This window comes from Octopus bimaculoides, chromosome 6 (assembly GCF_046866305.1).
Source record: "Octopus bimaculoides isolate indiv1 chromosome 6, ASM4686630v1, whole genome shotgun sequence".
NCBI lineage: Eukaryota > Metazoa > Mollusca > Cephalopoda > Octopoda > Octopodidae > Octopus > Octopus bimaculoides.
The window spans coordinates 96730047-96755457 of NC_142933.1; the positions used below are offsets into that span (position 1 = coordinate 96730047).

General features: G+C 39.4%; 7 non-coding genes across 7 annotated transcripts; 3 read left to right on the forward strand and 4 right to left on the reverse strand.

The window, feature by feature from the left end:
* The first annotated feature begins 6102 nt into the window (after positions 1 to 6102).
* On the forward strand, positions 6103 to 6174 carry Trnaw-cca (transfer RNA tryptophan (anticodon CCA)). Its single transcript has one exon. It is a non-coding gene; the product is annotated as a tRNA-Trp (tRNA).
* Positions 6175 to 8511: 2337 nt separating this feature from the next.
* Trnaw-cca (transfer RNA tryptophan (anticodon CCA)) lies at positions 8512 to 8583 on the forward strand. The gene has a single exon. It is a non-coding gene; the product is annotated as a tRNA-Trp (tRNA).
* Positions 8584 to 12468: 3885 nt separating this feature from the next.
* Trnaw-cca (transfer RNA tryptophan (anticodon CCA)) lies at positions 12469 to 12540 on the forward strand. The gene has a single exon. It is a non-coding gene; the product is annotated as a tRNA-Trp (tRNA).
* Positions 12541 to 15914: 3374 nt separating this feature from the next.
* Trnaw-cca (transfer RNA tryptophan (anticodon CCA)) lies at positions 15915 to 15986 on the reverse strand. Its single transcript has one exon. It is a non-coding gene; the product is annotated as a tRNA-Trp (tRNA).
* Positions 15987 to 17374: 1388 nt separating this feature from the next.
* Trnaw-cca (transfer RNA tryptophan (anticodon CCA)) lies at positions 17375 to 17446 on the reverse strand. Its single transcript has one exon. It is a non-coding gene; the product is annotated as a tRNA-Trp (tRNA).
* Positions 17447 to 20675: 3229 nt separating this feature from the next.
* On the reverse strand, positions 20676 to 20747 carry Trnaw-cca (transfer RNA tryptophan (anticodon CCA)). The gene has a single exon. It is a non-coding gene; the product is annotated as a tRNA-Trp (tRNA).
* A 2148-nt stretch (positions 20748 to 22895) lies between these two features.
* Trnaw-cca (transfer RNA tryptophan (anticodon CCA)) lies at positions 22896 to 22967 on the reverse strand. The gene has a single exon. It is a non-coding gene; the product is annotated as a tRNA-Trp (tRNA).
* Between the last annotated feature and the right edge of the window lie 2444 nt (positions 22968 to 25411).

Consider the following 25411-nt stretch of genomic DNA (forward strand, 5'->3'; position numbering starts at 1 on the left):
GTAGGGTCGGGACAAGGCACGACAGTCAGACGGTATTCGATGACGGATGCAATGTACGCGTTCGCCACCTCCGCTCGACCTTTTAGGGATAGCTTCCTCTCGGCCCATTGCCGGGTGAGAGTGACCACCCTAGTCGTTATTTCGCCCCAGTTCTTCTCCATTTGGAGGTCCGGACCGAACCAGATTCCGAGCAATTTAACCGGCCCGTCGGTCCAGCGTCCCACAGTGGAGACGCTGTTAGACGGCATGGGCTTGCTTCTCCAGATGCCGAGCCGCAAGCCCACTGACTTATCCCGGTTAATTTTTGCTCCCGTTACCGCTTCGTATTCTTTTAGTCTCTCGCCGACCAGCTCGATGTGCTTTTGGCTTGACACTATGACGGTGACGTCGTCCGCGTATGCAGACACGCTCGTCCCACATCCCAGCTCTCGTGAGATGCCCCTCAGCGTCGCCAGCTTCCGCAGTAGAGGCTCAAGAGGGGGCATCCTTGACGAACCGAACGCATGATGCCGAAAGGTCTGGATAGATGACCGTTTACGCGAACTACCGAGCGGATGCCGCTGTATAAGGCAGCGATCCAACCGCGGAAGACGGGACCGAAACCAGCCGCTATGAGGACGGCTTCCAAGTAGTGATGGTCTACCCTATCGAAAGCTACATAGATAGATAGATAGATAGATAGATAGATAGATAGATAGATAGATAGATAGATAGAGGGAGAGAGAGAAAGAGAGAAAGAGAGAGGGAGAGAGAGAAAGAGAAGCCAGACAGACGCATAGAATGAGATTCACTCTGGTGTCATATGTAGGAAATAAAATACATGAGAGAGAGAGAGAGAGAGAGAGAGAGAGAGAGAGAGAGAGAGAGGAGGGAGAGAGATGAGAAGGGGTGAGAGGAGAGACAATGAGAGAAAGAGGGAGAGAGAAACGAAGAAAAAAATAACATAATTCAATGGACCACCCCTAAGCAAGTTGCTGTGCATAGACGATCGAAGAGGGGATCACCAACGTGGTCGCCAGACATGCTAGAAATAACAACCAAATTTCTCTTAACTTCATCCTTCTACGTTAAACAAGCGGATGATACCTCAGACCCTGTTACGATAACACGATTAGATACACGATAACAGAATAATAACACAGGATGGTCATGACTGGAACGCTGCTGGTCGTAATTCCACCACCGATACCACCACCAAGACAGTCCCAACCTGTTGGATGTTAAATGAAGTGGTGGTCATAGTACAGAGGTGATGTTGTTGTTGTGGTTGTGTAACTCGGAGTTGAGTTTGTATCTTTTATCTTCTACCTTTTACTTGTTTCAGTCATTGGACTGCGGCCATGCAGGGGGACTGCCTTTAAGATTTTTTTGTTTTTGTTGTTTTTAGTACTGGAATCGAATGGATCGATTCCTGTATTTATTTGTTTTTAAGCCTGGTACTGATTCAATCAGACCAAATTTGCCGAACCGCTAAGTTATGGGGATGCAAACACATCAACACCGGTTGTCAAGCGGCGGTTGGGGACAAACATACAGAAAGACACACACACTCATGCACACATGCACGCATGCACGCACACACAAACACGGTAGGTTTCTTTCAGTTTCCGTCTACCAAATCCACTCACAAGGATTTGATCGGTTCGCGGCTTTAGTAGAAGACACTTGCCCAAGGTATCACTCAGTGGGACCGAACCCGGAACCATGCGGTTGGGAAGCAAGCTTCTTACCACACAATGTCATGACACTTACTGCAACTATCGCCATTGCTGCAGCCACTGCCGCCACCGACACCATTAATACCTGCTAGAAACAGCGGCTAAATCTTCCTCAAATAACAGCTGACCCAGAATGTCTAAATAAAGAAGAGTGCGTTACATAATACGGTCCTGAAATGCGTACATAAAATATAAGATGGTCACGGTTGGACCGCCTTTGATCCTGACTAATACTGCTGCTGACTCCACCACAACGACGATGACACACCGCCGCCGCTGCTGTCACCACCATTACCAGCTAGAAACTGCAGTTAAATATCCCTCAAATTAGAGCCAGCCCTAAATTTTAAATAAAAGGATTACATTAGATAATACAGTCTCCGATGTGCATACATAAGAGATGAGATGATCACGGTTGGATTGTCTTTGATCGTGAGAAATACTGCAGCTAACTCCACCACAACCACCGCTACCACCATTGTCACCACCATGTTGGCACTCCGTCGATTACGACGTCGAGGGTTCCAGTTGATCCGATCAACGGAACAGCCTGCTCGTGAAATTAACGTGCAAGTGGCTGAGCACTCCACAGACACGTGTACCCTTAACGTAGTTCTCGGAGATATTCAGCGCGACACAGTGTGACAAGGCTGACCCTTTTGAATTACGGGTACAACAGAAACAGGAAGTAAGAGTGAGAGAAAGTTGTGGTGAAAGAGTACAGCAGAGTTCGCCACCATCCCCTGCCGTAGCCTCGTGGGGCTTTAGGTCGTTTCGCTCAATAAGCACTCACAACGCCCGGTCTGGAAATCGAAACCGCGATCCTATGACCGCGAGGTCGCTGCCCTAACCACTGGGCCATTGCGCCTCTTGTCACCACCACAACCTGTCAGAAACTGCAGCCAGATCTCCCTCAAATTACAGCCGTCCCAGATTTTTAAATAAAGAAGAGTTCATTACATAGTACAGTCTAGGATATACATGTATGAAAGATGGGATGGTCACGGTTGGAATGCCTTTGATCGTAGGTCTGCTCGTTATAGGCTGACTTATGATGATTACACCGCTACCGTTGCCACCAACGCCATCATAGCAAAAAGCATCACTCAACATCACCGCCACCACCATCACCACTCCCCCCCCCAACACTAATATGGCCTCTACACCACCGTCGCCAGCCGCAGTCAAACTACTTTTAGACACCCACCAGAAAAACTGTTGAACACCATTCCTGACAAGTCTTTGGGTTAAGATAGAAGGAAAAGAGATCTACGAACGGGACATTCCTTTTACATTTCTCCCCACTCCTTCCCACCCCTCACCGCATCCTTCCTTTCCACCCCGCCTCTCTCTCTCTCCCTTTCTCTCTCCCTCCGCCCCTCTCTCTCTCTCTCGCTCTTTCTCTTTCTGTCCCACTTTCTCCTCCCTTTCCCACCCCGTCATTCTCCATATTTTTTTGCTTACAGTGCATTTCTTTCCAGCACACTATTTCCTCGAGACTTTGCAGCACGTGGCTTGGGCCGTTTTTTTTTAAAGACTCTCTAGCAGATGAAAATTTTTTTATTTTTATTTTACTATTCTTATGATATTTCATGCTACCACTTATAATTTTCTCTTTATTTCCTTAGTTTTTTTTTTCTTTTTTTTTTTTTGTCTTTTGTGGCCTTCATTTATATTTTGTTGAAATTCTTTGGTTACTGGAAATCCATTAGTTGCTACTTTGGGAACACAGATCCTTATTTGTGTTTTGCTAGTTACTAAGTGTAAGGTGCTAGTTTGACAAAAATTCCACTGCATGCCCAACCAAAAAATTAACAACAATAACAGTACTTTACAACTTAGGTACAACAAAAACAGAAAATTTTGGGGATTTGAAGGGGGAGCGATTAGTCGATTAAAATGGCCCTAGTACTTGACTGGCACATTATTTAATCGACCCTAAGGCGACGAGCTGGCAGAAACGTTAGCACGCCGGGCGAAATGCTTAGCGATATTTCGTCTGCCGTTATGTTCTGAGTTCAAATTCCGCCGAGGTCGACTTTGCCTTTCATCCTTTCGGGGTCGATAAATTAAGTACCAGCTACTCAGGGGGGGTCGATGTAATCGACTTAATCCCTTTGTCTGTCCTTGTTTGTCCCCTCTGTGTGTAGCCCCTTGTGGGCAGTAAAGAAATAAGAAACGTTGACACGCCGGGCGAAATACTTAACGATATTTCGTCTGCAGTTACGTTCTAAGTTCAAATTCTGCCGAGGTCGACTTTGCCTTTCATCCTTTCGGGGTCGATAGATTAAGTACCAGTTACGTACTAGGGTCGATCTAATCGACTAGTCCCCTCAGATCATAAATACAAAAGAAATACTGCTCAGCATTTTGACCGGCGGGCTAACGATTCTGCCAGCTCACCGCCTTTATACAATCTATTAATATCATTATGTAATAACTACTATAATGAAAGCCGTTTATTACAATCACGGATATTATCAAACGGTTATTGTTATGAAAATATGAGGTTCTCAAACTCGCGTAGGATATCGCTATATATTATTTACTTAATGCTGCAAACCCGTTCCAAAAGTGACCCTAATATGCGGGCAGAAAAGAAAACAGAGCTCCCGACCCTTTACATGGCTACTGAGAATGGTGAACGGGAGAGAAGACGGTAACCTCAAACCGGAATCTTGTCCTGGGTTATTGGAACAGTGTAAACTCCCTAAAAGACATTCAAGGTATTGAATGGTAGTGTTAAACCGAGCGACGGATTAAATAGGCCATCGTGAGATTTAGACTCAGAACGAAATGCACAAGAACAAAAACCTGCGTGGCAGCCAATCCGACGTTCTTGCAGTCCTGCCACTACAACACCCTAGATTGGTATTTATTTTCTGAATCCCGAAAGGACGAAAAGAAAAGTTTACCCTGCGTGAAATTTGAACCGCAAGGTTTTCTGTCTGACGATCACTGTTTCTAGTGGGCTATATCTACCATATAGACCCTTCTATGTAAACTTGCCACTATCAATGAAGAGTTAGGTAGCTGGTTAATTTGGAAATAATCTTGCTATTCGACACTACAGAGAAATTATAAAATTTTAGCCAGCGCTATGTATATAGACTATTAACACCATGTCTTTACATTCAAAATCTTCGGGAATAGAAAACAAGCAGGCCCAGCTAGATTAGTTATAATCCTATGTATTGATTTCAAAAACGATTGCGTAAGTTTTTAAACTGTTTGCAGAGGCACTGCTATAAACCCACTATTATATAGGGTTTAAGTAAATCAGATATACAGATTTACATATTTTAACGCATTCTTGGTTGCCAGCTTCACTGATTTCTCTATTTCAGTTCAGAAGACTATCAAATACAGAGACAAAGTGTTTAAAATTGTCTACAAATACAATACTCACTAAAAATCTATAGATATGATCTGTAATACAACAGAGCAGTATCGAAGCAAGACAAACGGATCAGTAATGTATTCATCCAACCACCTGAGAAGAATGCTTTATTATATGCAAGTGAGTCTATCCAACGTATTTAAACCCTTAGAAACAGTCGCTTTAAAAGCATTGTTTCTTATTTCTTTATTGCCCACTAGGGGCTAAACATAGAGGGGACAAACAAAGGGATTAAATCGATTAGATCGACCCCAGTGCGTAACTGGTACTTAATTTATCGACCCAAAAAGGCTAAAAGGCAAAATCGACGTCGGCGGAATTTGAACTCAGAACGTAACAGCAGTCGAAATACTGCTAAGCATTTTGTCGGGAGTGCTAACGTTTCTGAATACAGTCAAGGTGTGACACACAAACATCTGTCTGTTAAACGCAGTGATGGCTCTCGCTTTTAACATCAGCTTAGCTGTATCCTATACACCTTTATGTAAACCAATTCCATTGTCCCTTTCTTTCTCTTTCATGCACAATATGTTTGCGTAATATTTTACACACTGATGTAAACAAGTACTGCTCTAATATGTATATGTGTGTGAGAAGGGTGTACATATACACACACACACACACACACATATGTCAGTATGTATTTATGTATGTAAATAGATAAAATATGTACCAATTTTGAAATAGTTTTTATTGACTACTCTTTTACCCAAAATATTTTGGCTTGTAAGGAATCCTAATTATTGTTCCAGTTATTGTTTCTGTTCTTGTTTTTGTTGTTGTCGTCGTCGTCGTCGTCGTTGTTGCTACTTTCATAATTAATATTAATATTGTAGCCCTACAAGGTGTTAATTAGTTGCGCGATGCAGACGACTAAATCCTTTTATAAAATCGACTGATCATCATGTAAACCAAAAGGCATGGCCGGTTGATGTTCATTGTGAGTTATAGTTATATACGTTTATTGAAAGCTGAATTCCAGTTGGCCCTGTGGCGCAACGGTAGCGCGTCTGACTCCAGATCGGAAGGCTGCGTGTTCGAATCACGTCGGGGTCACAGAGTGCAGTCTCTTTTTTTTTTTAAGTTAGATGTATAATTGTTAGGTCGCTGTTTGAAACTACGTCATTTAGAAAACATTTATTTGCTTAATATTACTATTAAAAGTCAGATCAGTCTCTAATTCCGGTCCTTTAAGAACTATATCTCACACCCTCACTTAAAGTAAAAAGTAAAGAACCCCTTCGGTCATGAATGACCACAGGATTGCACCTAGCAAGCTCCACTCCGAGGCACAAGTCCGTGTAAAGTTGTTTATGGAAGACCAGCAGTCACCCATGCATACTGGTTTCTCCTCTCCACGCCACTGATGTTATCCAAGGGAAAAGCAAAGGCCAATACAGCTTGGCAACAGTGGACATCACAACTCATTTCTACAGCTGAGTGAACTGCAGCAACGTGAAATAAAGTGTCTTGCTCAAGAACACAATACATAGCCCGGCCCGGGAATCGAACTCACTACTTTATGATTGTGAGCCCGAAGTTACAAGCATAATTATCAGTGTATTTCTGGAAAATATAGTGTGTCACGGCTGGAAAGCCTTTAGCCATAATGCTACTTCAACGATAGTGGAGGCGCAATGGCCCAGTGGTTAGGGCAGCGGACTCGCGGTCATAGGATCGCGGTTTCGATTCCCAGACCGGGCGTTGTGTGTGTTTATTGAGCGAAAACGCCTAAAAATCCACGAGGCTCCGGCAGGGGATGGTGGCGAACCCTGCTGTACTCTTTCACCACAACTTTCTCTCACCCTTACTTCCTATTTCTGTTGTGCCTGTAACTCAAAGGGTCAGCCTTGTCACGCTGAATATCCCCGAGAACTACGTTAAGGGTACACTTGTCTGTGGAGTGCTCAACCACTTGCACGTTAATTTCACGAGCAGGCTGTTCCGTTGATCGGATCAACTGGAACCCTCGACGTCGTAAGCGACGGAGTGCCAGCAACAACAACAACTTCAACGATGCTGATCTAAGCACTGTCAACATCAACTACAACAAAAACAACAAGAATAAATTATTTCTCGCAGACGATATTGCATGTTGTTATGGCTGCCATTGCTGCTGTTGTTGTTGTCGTTGTTGTTGCTGCTGTTGTTGTTTAGCAGCAGATGAGCTCTAATCCGGCATATCTACATTCAATCATCGTCATTCCAGCCGTGATCATTCCAATTGTTTTAGGGTATTTAGGGTCGGATTATCTATTGTGTCTTTCTTCTTTTTAACTGTGAAATGTGGATTGAACTCTGACTGCTTATATTTTTAGCAAGCCACACTATCATGCAGAGGCTTTCTTGTTGGTTTGCTAGAAGCTTTGGAAATGTGTGCTAAGAAGTAGGGGTACGTTAATGTCCAAAACGTTGGCAAGGGGGGACCAGACACTTTATGCCGTCCTTCTCCATGAATTGAAAAACAAAGGAACAGCGTTCCCCAGCGTACCCCAGCGTACCATTACATAGCACCAACACTTCCATCACAACTATTTCCATCATTGTTTATTGGTGTCTTAGTATAGCTAGGCAAACAAGTTAGAGTAGAAGCCCGGTATCTTGGTTTAATTCTTTAGCATTCGGTTTATTCTGTCAAATGTAAGGTATATCCATTCGCATTGTTCATTAGCTCCTAGCTCCTAGATTCGTTAATGTGACCGTTTATTTTTAAAATAACATTGTATGATAAATGCGAGAGGCCGGATCTAGCCAGTTTGAACTTAAAACAGGTGGAATATTTGGGTTGGATATGACTGGTTTAAATGCTAAGGGGTTAAGACACAGTAAAGTGGAGGAAAGAAGATGCTAAGGGGTTAAGACACAGTAAAGTGGAGGAAAGAAGATGCTCAGCTCACACTCATACGTATTTCTCCCTCTTTCTATTACTTTATTAGTCTTACTTATACAATAAACTCAGCATCTAGATAGACAGACAGACAGACAGACAGACAGACAGATAGATAGATAGATAGATAGATAGCTAGATAGATAAGCCAATGGCACTGTCTTACTCATACACACAATTCATTCTATTCTCGAATAAACCCCGTCGTTATTGACAGGTACTACACAAGTGTATGCAACAAATTCAAATCAAGTATTGAAGTCGTTTTTATTGATTACTCTGCTACGCCTCTTCATAATTATTTTTAGGTACAAATAAGTTATTGTCAATAGTGCTGCTGCTGCTGCTGCTGCTTGTATTAATAATGTAGCCTTTCTAAACATTATGTAAGCGATGAAATAATTACAAGCGGTAGACGAGAGTAAAAAGTAATATAGATGACACAGCTGAGTGAAGTTTGTTGTGAGTTAGAGTTATATACTTTCATTGATACGTGTTAAATAACTGGCCCTGTGGCGCAACGGTAGCGCGTCTGACTCCAGATCAGAAGGCTGCGTGTTCGAATCACGTCGGGGTCATACAACTTTTATTATTTTATACCAATTTTACGATGATTAAGGATTTGATTGTTGTTTGGTATTGTTATTTATCTACTGCTTATTTGTTTACAGAAAGTAAATGATCAACTTATGTCACCAAAGTCTTGTGACTGGATTTGGTAGACGGAAACTGAAAGAAGCCCGTCGTATATATATATATATTGAGTGTGTGTGTGTTTGCCCCCCCCCCATTAGTGCGTTTACGTCCGATAGAATAAGTAGTAGGCTTACAAAGAATAAGTCCTGGGGTCGCTTTGTTAAACTAAAGGCGGTGCTCCAGCATGGCCGCAGTCAGATGACTGGAATAAATAATATATATATATATATATATATATATATATATATATATATATATATATATATATATATATATCCTGTCCTAATACCAATAGTGCCTTTTTGATTATGAAAGCCACATCGATTGACTAGCAGGAGACAGTTAGTGATGAGATGTTACTGGAGCGACCCTGGAGTAATTTTGCTAAGATTTTGCCAGCAATTGACAAGAGGGAAATAATTGTAGAATCCTTGAATTCTTTGGAAAAGGTGCCTGCTGACCACATCAAGTAAAACAGTCCAGTTTTTCATTGAGCATTTGACCACCATAGGCATATATTTCTGTAGGAACTAAATCTGCAAGTGGTACTTTATTAAAAAATAGTGATTTAAGTTTGCAGCTATTCATAAACCACGTACGTATTACAGGCATCAGAAAATTTGCTGTGGCAAGGGACACATCTAGACCTTTAGATAAAATCAGTAAGAAAAAGATGTCGATAGCTTGTTAATAGAATCAGTAGTAATGTTTGTGATGAAGATGATGTTAGCGGTTATATAAAGAAAAACTGCAACTTAAAATTTCATGTTATAATACTTATCTTTATTAGAAAAAAGAAACTTCATTGAGGTCTTTCAGGTCCATTTGAACCGTAAATGTTTCGTTTTCTGAAAAGTCAATCACCGCAGGTCCCGAAAGCAATTTTGTTCCCCCTTACAAAATTTCTTTCAGAGTCCCTGAGTGTGTGAGTTGTTAGTTGGTGTATCCTAGTTGTTGTGTAATTTATATGTGATATGTAATGGTTCACCTCCTTGTGTAGTTCTGTCTTCTTGATGCCGATGTCTTCCTCGTTGATATTGTCATCATAATTCAAAATACAGAAATTCTGGAAACTTGTTAGGTTTTTCATATTATCAGCATGCTTAGGTTTCCACATGGCCAGAGTTAGATTTTCATCAACTCCTATATCTAATCCAGGAATAAATTCCGAGTTTGACATTGAAATTGTTGTTAGGTTCATCCAACAAATGTTTTGTACTTGTAAAATGGAGCTGAAATTTCGGTTATGGATAATAAACGTTCCTCTGGTTAGACGAACAGCAATTTCTTTTATGGCAAATATACAAGAAATTTTTGGTGCTTGATTCAGCAATGACGTCTGCGTCTGTCTCAGGTCGATTAAAAGTATCAGACAAATCATCATCATCGTAACCATCATCTTCCTCATCATCGACAGCATCAAAATTGTTGGCGGTGCAAGTCCATATCAAAAAGCTGGCGAAAGAATGTCCGACAAATTTGCCCAGGCGCTTAAACAGTTTCCTGGTCCTACGGGGCATTTATCATTTACAAATGAAACAACTACACAAATAGCGGCAGTAAAATTGGTAAAATAGAAACTAAGTCACTTAATTCGATACTCTAAATATATCGATTATTTCAAAACAAATCAGTTATATCGATCAGAATTCGATTTGCAGCGTTTGTTGGATATGCGACTCAAGTGGAGAATGAGAAATTTTTCAGGTGGTAACGACTGATGCTTCAAGTTCCTCTTGTTGATTATGACGTAATTATTTCACACTAACACACATACTCATACACGCTCGTAAAACACACATACATACATACACACGCATGCACACAAACACTTATACATCTGCCAATCACGTGCACTTATATAGCTAGAAGATTTCGTTCTAGGTAAATTCCACTACGGTAAATTTCGCTATAGGTAAAATACACTCTAGGTAATATAAATACATTTTAGATCACATTTTATACACACGTTAAAATAAAAATGACGGTAAGTACATAAAAATTAAGTTATGAAAAATCTTTAATATATTTCCAAAAAATTCTTTTATGACAAAATGCATGCAGTATTTCTAAAAAATTGCAGAGCGTTTTCAGATTGATAATTCTCAACTAGCTTCTTTAGTCGTGCATCAATCATTTGATAAGGCACTTTTTTTTTTCTTTCTTTCTTTTTTTTTTTTTTGTTGTGTCCCCACGTCGAATGTGCGCAAATTTTCGTCTGACCTAAGCCTTCTTCAGTCTTAAGAGCATTGCAAATTATGTGTGCTTGTTAGTATTTTTCGGGTTTTCAGATCAAAGGTGTATTAATCAAAGTGTACGGTATTATATATATATCCATTACCGCCGATCTTACCAATCGGTTTTGCACTAAGAGTTCAACGGAGTGTTAGGTAACATTCCGATTATGTAACCCTGCGCTCTTCAGAGGTAGCTGTTATGGAATGAAATATGGTGACTGCTCCGTTGTTAGGGGTGAATAGACACATCCAGTTTATGCTTGCTGACAAAAAGATGATGAAACGAATCGAACAGGGGTTTAATTTTAGAGCTATGTCCCTTGGTATGAAAAACATCATCTGTGGTGATGGTTTTGCTACATGTCTGGTAAAGAGTTTATGGGAAATGTGAGTGTCTTTAAAGTTGGTGTTCTTGTGGGAATAAAACGTATTCAGTAGTACTATATGTACTGCTTTGCGTGATGAGTGGAGGAGATGAGGCACACATCCGTGTCCGTTTGTGTGTCTTCTTTTATGTTTTGATTAAACTTCTTTTTTAAATTGGGTGTACAGGTAAAGGACATTCTCATGGTGTGCCTATTAGATATTTTTCTGAACCTATTTGTACGGAGGAAGTGCCTCTCTACTAAGCTAAGGAAAATCTTGCCTACTCGGGTTTTAACACTTCAAGTGAAGGGTGGTGTGAACCACAACATTTTCCGGTGGCGCTTTCTCTTGAAAGGGTTAAAGTCTAGCATGCAACTAATTCTATCCTTGAAAACGCTGGTGGCCTGAGCCTCATTATAGTACTGGTAGGCAGTATAAAAAAATCTCTTTGCTTGAAGACAGTTTAGAGATTCTTCTGCTGAAGCCCTTTACCTAGTTCTTGAACCCTATAGCTGGGTGACAGGAACCTGTTAATATATGATAACCCCACCACACACACAAACACACACACACACGCGAATTTGGTAGACAGTTTCCGCCTATTTTATTCACTTACTAGGCGTTGATCGGTTCAGGGCCACAGTAAAAAAAACACTTGCTCAAGGCGCCGCCGCGCTCAGAGACCGAACCAGGAAGCTCATGGTCGCAGAGCAAGCTTCTTAATGATTCGACCATGCCTACATTTATACCATAACTAAATAAACAATCCTCTTTATTGACTACTTCTATCACAAAATTTGTATTCTTGTGTGTTTGGTCGAAACCCTTATTAGTACACTGAGGTTGGTGTTACTGTTGTTGTTGTTTTTGCTGCCGTTGTTGCTGCTGTTGCTGCTGTTGCTGCTGCTGCTGCTGCTGCTGCTGCTGTTGTTGTTGTTGATGATGCTGCTGCTGTTGTTGTTGTTGTTGTTGTTGCTACTGTTATTATTAATAATGCACTAAAACTAGGTGTCATATAATTGCTGAAATTATTCGAAATGGCAAAGAAGGAAAGTCGCTTACGAAATCGACTAATTGCGATATAAAACAAAATATATGACACAGCCAAGGAACGGCCATTGCTAATTACATTTATATATTTTCTTTTAAAGTTGTCTATCAAGTGGCCCTGTGGCGCAACGGTAGCGCGTCTGACTCCAGATCAGAAGGCTGCGTGTTCGAATCACGTCGGGGTCATAGTTTTTTTTTTTTTTATTTCATGCTATCTTTTCGATGATTCGTATTTAAAGCGTTTGACCCGAGCTCAAAAAAGAAAAAAATAGTGTAATAGGTGTAAAACAACTTGCTGTGAACGAATATGAAGAAAAAAACGTGCGCTCGCAAACGGGGTTGGGGGAGGACTCGGAACATTCACATCGTCACACATCGTCAGTCCATGGCCTCTAAACTATAGTGTTTGACCTGAGCTCAAAAACAAAAAAATAATTAGTGTAATAGGCGTAAAACAACTATATATATATATGTGTGTGTATGTGTGTATTTTGTACGTTTGTGTTGTTATTAAATGCAAATATGGATATTTGTATATGCGCACAAAACATTCACGCACACATAAATATATGTATGTTTGAGCGTGCAGCTGTGCATGTGTGTGTGTGAGTGTGTGTGTGTGTGTGTGTGTGTGTGTGTGCGTATGCGTGTTTATACGCGTGTGTATTATCGAAATGATGGTGTGATAGTCTAAAGTAATTACGTCACAATCAACAAGAGGAATTTGACGCATCATTAGCTACTATTTAAAAAGTTCCTCATTCTTCAGTTGTGTCACCTATACGACAGGCGCTACAAATCCAATTCTGATCGATATAACTGATTTGTTTTGAAATCGTTAATACATGTAGCATATCGATTTAAGCGATTTAGTTTCTATTTTACCTGTTTTACCGCTGCTATTTGCGAAATTGTTTCATTTGTAATTGATAAATGCCATGTAGAACCAAGAAAATTTTTCAAGCACCTGGGCAAATTAGCAGCATTTCGTCTGTCTTTACGTTCTGAGTTCAGATTCCCCACAGGTCGGCCCCCTCCCCCAAAATTTCGGGCTTTATGCTTTGAGTAGAAAAGAATAATACTTGGTTACTTTGAGTAATAATATGGAAGATATTTATAACATCTTGTTTTTGTTAACAACATTGAAACTTATTCTAACAACCAACTCTTGTTGATAATAACAGGAGACTACAAAAGATGGACAAAGTGATGCATACCCAACTTATTCTGCCATCCATCTTCCAAGCACACTATTCTTGAGAGGTTCATGGAAAAGGGTGTTCTCAAACACGCCTACAGAAGTTTCTATCAGAAACAATCCCAGCCAGTGTTCTGGCTTGATTCGTAAGCGAGACAAAACGAAGTTGTGGATGTTATCTCCCCAACCCACTCGGAGTCTATTTCTCGGTCTCCTACTTGTTAATCTTGCCCGTAAAATTTGTCCTACATTTCTTTTATTAATTTAACCCCATTCTCATAGTACGGAGCTGTGACCTCGCAATGCGAAGATGCAGTGGCTTGACCTCAAATGACACCAAGCTGATTTCCGAGCTACGAACCCTATCGTGTAATGTTACTTCCGTGACTCTTCGGAGGAGCCTATTTCAACCACTTTTATTAATGATCGTTAAGAAACAGAATTAAAGATAGCAACTTTGGTTTTTTCAATTACCATCCTTCTTTTGGTGAGCAACAGCAGAAACTGGCGTGTTGTAGCATCAGAGCTAGAAGTTCTTACATTCAATCCAGCCCCTGTCTTCTAGCACTCTTGCAAAATCTCCTGAGACATCTGAACATTTCCACCTGCTTCAGTGTCGCTTCAATAACATTCAAAATGCACTTGGAAGACTTCCTCAAGAGGGCCAATATCTGAAAACAACTGTTTTCATTCCTTCCTCACAGTACTTGACAACGAACCAATTTAGTGCGCCCTGAAGATCAATTTCTGACGAGCTTAACAGTACCACGTCGTCCACAAATAGTTGCCGACTAACTCTACATTTACAGATTTTCATACAAAACTTTTAACAATAAAATGGAGACTACATCTCTCACCCAGTTCTTGTTAACATGGCGACTATATTTCTAACACCCAACACTTGTTAACGATAACATGTAGACCACTTCTAACATTCATTTCTTATTAACAGGTTATATATAACATCTGTCTGCTAAAGATAACAGAATGACTATTTAATGCAGTGGGTTCATGTTAACAATAACATGCAGTCTATTTATGACATTCTAACTCCTGAGAAATATAACACATTTTATAATTACTACTCCCCATCCCTTCTTGAAAAATAAAAATACTGAGACTATTCATAAACAACCAGCTCCTGCTATAAATAACTTCAATATTGATTTAGCAGCAATTGCTGTTGCTAGAAAAATATAGAGGCTCTTTCTAACACCTGTCATGTGCTGAAGATCACAGGCACAACATTTATAACTCTTGTTTTATATAACATAATGACTTTACAACATCGAACTCTTGCTAAAATTAACGTAGCTGCAATAACACTTAGATACTGTTAACAGAAACATGGACACTATTTATAACATCAAAATGTCGTTAACAATAGCATGGTGGCCTTAACACTCAGCTCCAGAGATTATTCCCGACAACCACTATCTTTTTAAAAATGACATTGATATATTCATAACGCCCAGAAACAACTAAAAACAACTATCTCCTGCTGAAATAATAGTTGGAGATTATTTAAAACAACAGTCTCCTTATGAATGTTACAAGGTGACTCTATCAGCCAGTTGCTATGGAATAACAGAGAGGCTATTTCTGCCTAAATCGGTGATGGCTGAAGAGAGCTGTGATTAAGACGAGTTCCACGACAAAAAAGTAAATCCACTTGAAAGTTTCTTAAATAGAAAGTTACTAAAAAGAATTCTTTGCAAGCAAATGTGTCGTTAAAAAGTTCGGTTAATTTTATTTATTAAAAAAAAATCATGAGATGCATGTAGCTGGATGTATAACTGATGTCATTCAGTACATAACTCTCACTGCTTAAAGTATATAATTAGTAAAGTTAGTGTTAACATAATTAATGTAGGGAGTGTTAAAAAGCTAATTAAAACTAATGTTATTTTAATTATCTCAGAGACAAACACAGGAGAGAACTCTGTATATGTTTCTTTCTTATTATTTCGTTATAGAAGCATAGATATTACGTTTATGCTGAAACAGTGATAGAAGATAAAGGCATGAATAATAAAATCCTGAAAGTATTCCCTTGTTGGTTTAGTAAGTTGCAGCTGTATAAAAGAGTAAGTCAAGCATCCTGCTTGCGAAAATTCAGTAGTTAAGAGTATTAACGTATCAAATGAAAATTTAAAAGCAAAGCCTGTCAAATTATAGTTATGACACCTCATACTTAAAATCATAGTAATAAAAATTAAAATTATTAGGACAATGAAGACAGTAAAGAAAATATCAAAAAAATTCCGTAATTCCAGTGGTTATAATCATTCAGGATAGAATTTAATCAGTTTATTATGACAGAACCACATATATTAAGAATCTAAAAAAAAAAAAAAATCTTTGACCCCGACGTGATTCGAACACGCAGCCTTCTGATCTGGAGTCAGACGCGCTACCGTTGCGCCACAGGGCCGAGTTGGACGATGAAAGCGAATTTTAATATATTGTATCTACAGAGAAATCTCAGATCTCATTTTGACTTCAGATGTAACCAGGAGTGTCATAATTGATTTTCAGCAGTGCCACTAATCTGACAACATTGAATAAGAGTTTAAGAGGACGTAAGTTATCGCTTCGTCGTAAATTCGAGCTTGGAGTGCGTTACGTCAACAACTTCCAACAAGATCTTAACGAGCGAACCAGAATAATGTCTAATGATCACACGATATTTTAGATATAACAGATAACCCTCTTTCCTATCACTCGCAGCTATCTGAAAAATAAAAAAATAAAGAAGAACGCATTCGACAATAAATGTCTTGAATATAGAAAAAAGACAAGAAGGTCGTGACTGGAACTTCTTATATCGTGGGTCTGTTCAAATGTAGCTTAATTAAGAACGTAACAACAATACCAAATCTCGCGTGTATGCCAATCAAATGACTAACATGAAGAATATTTATGACACGAGTAGAAAAGTTACCATTTGACGCGGTTTTCTGTATGTCCAGTGGGGACATAATAAATAAAAAAATTATTATTCTTAATTCTAAATTATTCTGTAGAATATATATCGTTACCGTGTGTTCAGAGTCGAAGCCCGATTAGAAATATGATTAACACCGTCCCCGATTAGTGAAAGCACTGTAACTAAGGGTTTATTTTGTTATCTCATCAATCAAAAAGAAACATATGAATCCATATATTAAGAGATGTGATATACTTCCCCTTCACGTTATCTATACATACCAAGCCAAGCGAATGTCTGCGTGACATTTTTTCCATCCTTATGCGTCCTAATGGATTCCCTGGGTGTAAACGCTACTGAATAGAATTGCAGTTGAAATAGTGTTGGTTTTTCCCTCCAGCATTTGTCTTCTCACGAACCATATGCATTCATTTGGGCAATATCTATCTCCTTTTACACTCTATGGACTGAATACATTGTGTGGATGAGTTTTCTCACAAAATTCTGCATACAGATTTTGCTAACACCTCAGTTTTTTTTCATTTCTTGTTTAAAAAAATATGACTGACCGCTGTATCCACTTACTTTGGCATTCATTATGAATAGAGTTTCATCTGGTCTACGAGATCTAATATTTGACCAGATGGAGATTTATCTCGAATTTTCGGCAGATCAGAGAACCAGGAGAGGTTCTCTCGTTGGATTAGAGTCATTTCTATGTGATATATATAATAAATATCACACAACACATTATCTAATAGTCATTGATCCCAGCTAAATCTTATCTAAAAGGTGTTATATGAGGGTGGGCGGAAAGTTCATAGGCTGACTATGAAGGAACGGTGCTAGTGCTGTGAAATCTTAATATAGTAAAAAGCAAAACTCATGTGATATGACCCCGACGTGATTCGAACACGCAGCCTTCTGATCTGGAGTCAGACGCGCTACCGTTGCGCCACAGGGCCAATTGTTGCTTTATCCGCACTATTTTTCATTATCATCTCTACTGAAATCATAACCACTATGTTTGACTTTAATTATGCTATAGCTGATTTATAGCACTATTGTTTACCTGTCCACATTGAATCAATGCTTATTGGAACAGCTTGCAGCCTTTAAGCAATTCAAAAGCGCAGTGCTTTAAGCTGAAGTTTAAAAGGACTATTGTTGTTTACGTGAACATTCTAAGGAAAGTCATACGACCCAAGGAGGGGAAAACTGATACGTTAGAAACAGAAACCACCCACGAATCAATTTCGGTGTATCCATGTTTGCTTTTTACTTCAGAACATATGTGTCTGTTGAAATCCTCCTTTTTATTACAATTCAGTAAAATTGTTCTTACCAGACAGAGAATAAAATTTCCGCTCACTATTCAGAGGCTTAGTGGTTAGGGTGTTGGACTCATGATCGACTGACGAGTTGCTGTTGGACTCATGGACCGAGCGACGAGTTGTGTCCTTGAGCAAAACACTTCATTTCAGTCCGCTCAACCGGTAAAACTTAGTAAACCTGTGACGGACAGGCTTCCTGTCCAGGAAGTAATATAGGCGCCAGAGAAATCGGGAAGCCGGTCCTTTGCACCTTACGGAGTAATGTGTACTAACCATTTGGATTTCAAATAAAAACCTGATCAAAGCCTTCTTCTTTTCTTTTCTTCCTACCCTTAACTAATAGCTTTCTAAAATTTTTAATAATTGATGTCACAAAAAGCAAAGCCCATTAATATTTTATCTAAGAAAAACCTTTATACATTAGTTCCCTCGGTAAGCTGTTATAACTAAAAGTAAAATGTGTACTTGCAATGGTCTCGGCTTAAAATGTTATTCATTTTAAGAAGAATGTTAAACTTATCAAGCAATCAGGACTCATCATCAATATGACGATTATTATTACCTCCACCTTATCAAAGGCGGGAGTATTGTTTTCAGTCGTGTTTGTTTGGCTGTCTGTTTGTCCGTGGACAAGATATCTCAAGAACCGCTGATTGGATTCGGATGAAACTTTCAGGGATGTTTGGCCTCGTGTCTGACACGAACTGATTAGATTTTGGGATCGATCTGGTACCGGACAAGGATTCTGGATTATTCTTCCACTTTTTTTTACTTAACTTTTGAGAGCGGTCGGGTTCATTTATAATATTCTCGTTTGTGAGAGCAATCGAGTTTGTTTCAAATATTCTAATTTAAAAAATCATCTCTGGCTAATCGTTGAGAGGACGTTGGTGTTGCCTTGGCGGAGGTTTGCGCTCTCTGAGTGCTCTTATTATTATTATTATTATTATTATTATTATTATTATTATTATTATTATTATTATTACGTCAAATTATGTCGAGGTCGACTTGGCCTTTCATTAGGGTCAGCAATGGGTCAGCAATGGGGTCAGTGCAATCAACTTTCGCTCTTCCCCAAAATTTCAGACCTTGGGCCTTGAGTAGAAAGGATTATTTTTACAATCTGAGTGCAAATTCTGCCGAGATCGTCTTTGCATTTCATCCCTTCGGATCGGTAAAATAAATACTTGTCAAGAACTTGGGTCGATATAATTAACTAACCCACTCCTCAAAAATAAACTTCAGGCCTTGTGCCTATAATTGAAAGGATTATTATTATTATTATTATTACGTGGTGCATACAATAAATATCACACATTAAAAATAAAATGCCTGACCCCAGACGTGATTTGAACACGTAGCCTTCTGATCTGAAGTCAGACGCGCTACCGTTGCACCACAGGGTCAATTGATGCCCAGTATCACATTCTATTGTAATATCTCTAGGGAAATCATAGTACCATGTCATAGATGATTTATAGCTCAATGATCCAGTGTTTATAAGATCAGCTTACAATCTGCAATGAACTCCAGCTTGCACTGCTTTAAGCTGAAATTTGATTACATCAGCATTTCTTACAAAAGTATTACTACATATCGCGAGGAAACTTAATTAGTTAGAAATAACAGCCAAATCTCTATCACAAAATAACCAAGAATTAATCTCGGTATGTTTATACTAATATTTGACTCAGAAGACATTTCTCACTTTTCAAGTCCAATTTAGTAAAATTATTCATACCAGACAGAGCAGGATGAAACTTCTATTCACCATATGTATAAGAATTTGGTCAAACCTAGTTTTTTTCTCTATTACTAACTTTATCATCTTCTAAGTAACTTGCTTTCCCTTCGTACATAGTTAAGGCAAGTGTTGAAAAGACACCGTGCGAGGATATCGCCTCGTAACACTCTGGCAGTAATCTGAAAGACATCAGTGTCTCCATCTGTGGAACTGAAGTTTAGCTTTAGTGTTCTGATATGACAGCATTATGGCATTCACAGTTTCTCCAAGAATATTATAAGCTAGCAATATTTCTCTTATATTTCCTCAAAGGATCAAATTGAAGGTTTTTGTGAAATCTATGAAACGTAGAACAGCTGGTATATTCTTTTCCTTCACACCTTCAATGATTCGTCTGAATGTAAGTATTTGTTCTATCGTTAATCTATTTCCACGAAAGATGTTCTGATTCTTGCAAAGAATTTTCTCTTCTTTGGGTCTGATTCTTTTTAGAAGCATCAAGTTGTAGATTTTAACTGCAATTTCAATTAATGTATTTCCAGGTAGCTCTTCGAATAATCTAAGTCTCCTTTCTTGGGCAGGTATCATACAACCTTTTCCCCAGGTGCCTATGTTCCTCGGTTTGACTCTTTCACAAACAAGGCTTAATAGATAAACTGCCAAGAAAATTGCAGTTTCAAATTTTGTCGACTCAGTGATCATTTGATTCTTTCGCATGCTCAAGAGAAAAATTTCTTATAACCAAGATGAAACTGAAACTTCGTACTCTCTGAATGGGAAAGAAATAAGAAAAATAATCGCAGACAACTATGAGTAACTTGAAAGTCACATGTAGAAACCTAAAATAGACTTCTTCAGAATTGTAATTGAACCATAAAGTTGAATCTATGGTTGGATAGCATGAACACTTATTGACTCTATGAAGAAAAATCTAAACGGCACGTTCGCCAGAATGCATCCAAGTGAAAGCAGAGAATTATCGTCGGCGAATACCTCCAGGTTTTCATAAAACTCGCAAACTGGTTTTCAGAAAGCTTGCATTCGATAGATAATGAACTTAACTGTAATTAGAGTAAATACATTTTATAGAAAAATAAAAATTCCAATCAAAACATATGACCCCGACGTGATTCGAACACGCAGCCTTCTGATCTGGAGTCAGACGCGCTACCGTTGCGCCACAGGGCCAATTCCTGCTCGGTAGCTACGTTTTATTGTTATTATCCACATTGACATCTGAGTACTATGCTTGACTTCCGTGATGTCATAACTGGCTCTGTGACTTATCTGACAGCATTGATTCTGTGCTTATACGAACAGCCTACAACCTTCAACTCCAGTTCGTAGTGCTTGAAGTTGTTTGACAAGTTACCGCTCGTTGCGTCAACATACTTGCCAAAAATCATAGTATCTAATGAGATGGAACTCGATACGTTAGAAATAACAGTCAAGAATTGATTTCAGTGCCTTTAACGTCGCTTTTGCATCCGAACACTTTTTCTATCTGATGACAACCTCCTTTTAATTCCAATTGAGTAAGATTATTTCATACCAGAGAAAGAATTCAAAATATAGTTTAAGCCTTATATCACCTAAGTGAAGTTATTCAAATTTTTAAAGCAATAATCAGTTTTATTCACTTTTTCTCTCTGCCACACACACACACACACACACACACACACACACACACACACACACACACACACACACACACACGCGCACACACGCACACACACACACACACACACACACACACACACACACAGAAGATGTGTGTGTGCATATATACGTGGTCTGATCAATATGTATCCGGACTGCTGCCATAATAACGAAGCTAAAACACGCAGAGTGAAGCCGCTTGGCGAAGATTTACCTTGAACTCTGCTGTGCATGCGCACTAAGTTTTAACTTCTAACTCATTTCTGCTATTTACAGCAGTGCTTGGAAGGAAGGTGTGTAGCGTGTCATCGTCGTATTGACCATAAGAGAGAAAGTTGTTGTAGTGATACCTGCTCAGAGGCCTACGCAAAGTTGCAGAAAGTGTATGGAGAGGAGTGTATGAGCCGCACACAAGTGTACAAGTGGTTGAGACATTTCCACGATGGCCTACAAAATGCCGATATTGACGAACGTTTTGAGAGACCTGCAATCAGCAGAACTGAGAAAAACATTACAAATGTGCGTGCAGCTGTGAGGGGAAATCATCAAATCGGCAACTGTGAGTTATCAGAGGTTGTGTAGATTAGCTACGGTTCAGTTCAGTCCATTATCACTGAAGATTTGTGTATGAGACGCGTGTCTACCACGTTTGTGCCAAAACTGCTGTCAACTGACCAAAAAGACACTCGGGTTTCAGTTGCACAAAATTTCCTTGATTATGTCGAGGTCGATGAAAACTGTTTGAAAACTTTCCATAGGCCATTGAGCGGGTATCACCAAGCTTTTGGCAAAATTTGATGCAGATTCTCTGCTCAACTTTCTCTGTCATTGTCAATGCGGCGATCACACGCTACACACCTTACTTCCAAGCACTGCTGTAAACAGCAAAAGTGAGCTAGAACGTTAAAACCTAGTGCGCATGCCAAGTGGCTTCACTCTGCATGGTTTAGCTTTGTTACTATGGCAACAATACGGATACTTATTGATCAGACCACGTGTAGGACACACACACACATATGTATAAATACTCTTTTACTTGTTTCAGTCATTTGACTGTGGCCATGCTGGAGCACCGTCTTTAGTCGAGCAAATCGACCCCCCCAAGGCTTATTCTTTGTAAGCCTACTACTAATTCTATCGGATCTCTTTTACCGAACCGCTAAGTTACGGGGACGTAAACAAACCAGCATCGGTTGTCAAGCAATGTTGGGGGTGCAAACACACACACACACACACACACACACACACATATATATATATATATATATATATATATATATATATATATATATATATATATATATATATACACGACGGGCTTCAGTTTCCATCTACCAAATACACTCAGATGGCTTTGGTTGGCCCAAGGCTATAGTAAAAACTCTTGTCCATGGTGCCACGTAGTGGGCCTGAACCTGGAATCATGTGATTGGGAAGTAGGCTTTTTACCAAACAACTACACCAATGCCTATGTATAATATATGAATATCTGATACGGTTGGTTTTCCAAAATAGAGAAGCCTGAAAAGATCGTGTGAATACGGAGAGGATTGCTCATTGGTGTATCCTCGGCGGTATATGTTCTAAAAATCACATAATCCAGGAAGGATTATGTAATAAATGAAAATTCGTTTTACAGTAAAAAAAAAAAAATGTAATAATGATCAAAATTTTATGTGACCCCGACGTGATTCGAACACGCAGCCTTCTGATCTGGAGTCAGACGCGCTACCGTTGCGCCACAGGGCCAGCTGGTAGAATGATTCCATATTTTACTATATTACCTCAGAGAAATGGTTTGAATAATTTATAACAACATGACTAATCTGATAACATTGAATGAACGTTAAGAAACAAGAACGTGTAATATAACAACCTCGGTGTAATTCGATCTTGCAATTCTTTAAGCTGGACTTTGACAACAGGCCACCCGTTGTGTCAACAATCTCTTCGAGAACACACCAAGCAATCAAACGATGCTTTAAATGTGGCTCGACATGTTAAAAATAACAGCCGAACCTCTATCACATCACTTATTTTAAGTATGAACACAAATTTGTTTATTCTGTTCTACTCAAGGAACAAGGCCCGAAATTTGTGGGGAGGACGGCCAGTCGATTAGATCTACACCAGTACGCAGCTGGTACTTAATTTATCGACCCCGAAAAGATGAAAGGCAAAGTCGACCTCGGTGGAATTTGAACTCAGAACGTAAAGACAGACGAAATAAAAATGTGTTGATTCTTAAAACAAGTATCAATTCATTTGATCAATGGAGTCTTGGTTATACAAAAACACAGAATGGTCACGTATGAAACGTCTTTGGCTAAAGATCTGCTCAGTCACTACTAACTTGGTCTAAGTAAGAGGTTCCCAACCAGTTTTTGTCAATGGACACCTTTGGTCCCTATTTTACTAAGGTGGATCCTCATGACCATTCTACGCTTTAAAAAATCCCTATTGTGTTTTTATAATTAAATATTAGGAATTGTATTAAAAAATTGTTAAAACATTGTAGAAGTATAAGCACCTTATTGCACCAAAATCCTGTATGGACCCCCAAGGGCAGTGACGGACTGGGTCTAAAATTATTGGTTGCTAGGAGACTAAGGGAGTCCACCTGCAACTACAATGCCATCATTAAATTTTTTTGTTTGTCTGTTAAAAGTATTCTTTTCAACTGTCTACAAACACAGCCAGGCTGAAATAATTAATGCATTCTTCCAGGAGTGAATAAAGAATTCTCAAACTTGAGGGGATGGGTACTTTAGATACTAACATGGGAACCCATATATGGATTCTAATGTCACAGGGGCCCACTTGCCATCGGGCAAGCTGGCAACCTGGCCAGCCCGCCATTGCCCATCGGTGATATTGAAACCGGTTGAGAAACACTGGCCTAAAAAAGGAAAAAGCAAATCATACGTTTATATCAGTCATATGATCTGGATGAACTGTGTTATCGTAGCCATCATTATAAAATGACATTATATCCGAGTGTATCTGTCCTACTTTATACACGAGAGAGGAGAGAGAGAGAGTGTGTGTGTATGTGTGTGTATGCATACATGTAGATATGTATGTGCGTTTATTTTATACTGGTTACAGATTTTGGCACAAGGTCAACAATTTTGCCGGAAGGGGTTTGTCCATTACAGTAATCCCTCACCATATCGTGGTCCACCTATCGCGCACTCAGTATATCGCGGATTTTTATGGCTAATATATGTAAATTTATATCGCGGCCTTCTCAGTATATCGCGGGCTTCTGCGGCCGATAGATATTTATATTTTTTAAGATTTTTAACTATTTCTATGGGAGATTTTGGAATGTAACACCCGCAATAGTTGAAGGATTACTGTATATCGACCCTAGTGATCAACTGGTACTTATTCTAATCGATCCCCGGCATCATATGAACACAGAGTTCCGAACCCCAGTAATGAATTCATCGCATACAACCAATCAGAGCTCACCTTGAAAATCCACATAGTGTACAACCAGTCAGGCATAGAATGGTGTATGCTACTCTGTGAGTACAGCACAACAGGCCTCACATAAGCACTACAACCCCCACCACCATCCTCATAGATCAATAGAGCACCATCTCTATATGGAGCTAACATTAGGTACCTATGCTCAGACGGAGATTAGTGATACTGCATGTACCCTTTGATATCTACTAGGAGGGCGCAATACGGCGCAACGCCATATTTGATTACGATGCTTCCAGATCAACAACAAAATTCCAAATTAGGAATGTACAAAGTCAGTCAAAAATTAGGAAACTACACTTATTTACATTTTCTAATAAATTACGCAAATTAGCAACACTTATGGCATCGTCGGTGAGCAGCCCTCCATTCACTTTACATACTAAATTTCACACTTGTCTCCCCTATTAACCCGTTTAGAACAGTTGGATTTTGCTACAATGCACATTTTCCTCTGAACTCAACCAGAGTATTTTCGTGACTAGGTGGACTCTAGTTTGATAGTTAAGCTCTGATTGGCTGTATGCAAACGAGTTCATAACTGGGGTCCGGAATTCTTGTGCGAAAAAAAATTTCGCTGCCCGCGTGCAGACAATTCTACCAGCTCGCCTTACGTTTATCTTATATTAGTATTCGTTTTAAAGTCACATTATATATCTATTCTATTATAGGTACAAGGCCTGAAATTTTAGAGGAGG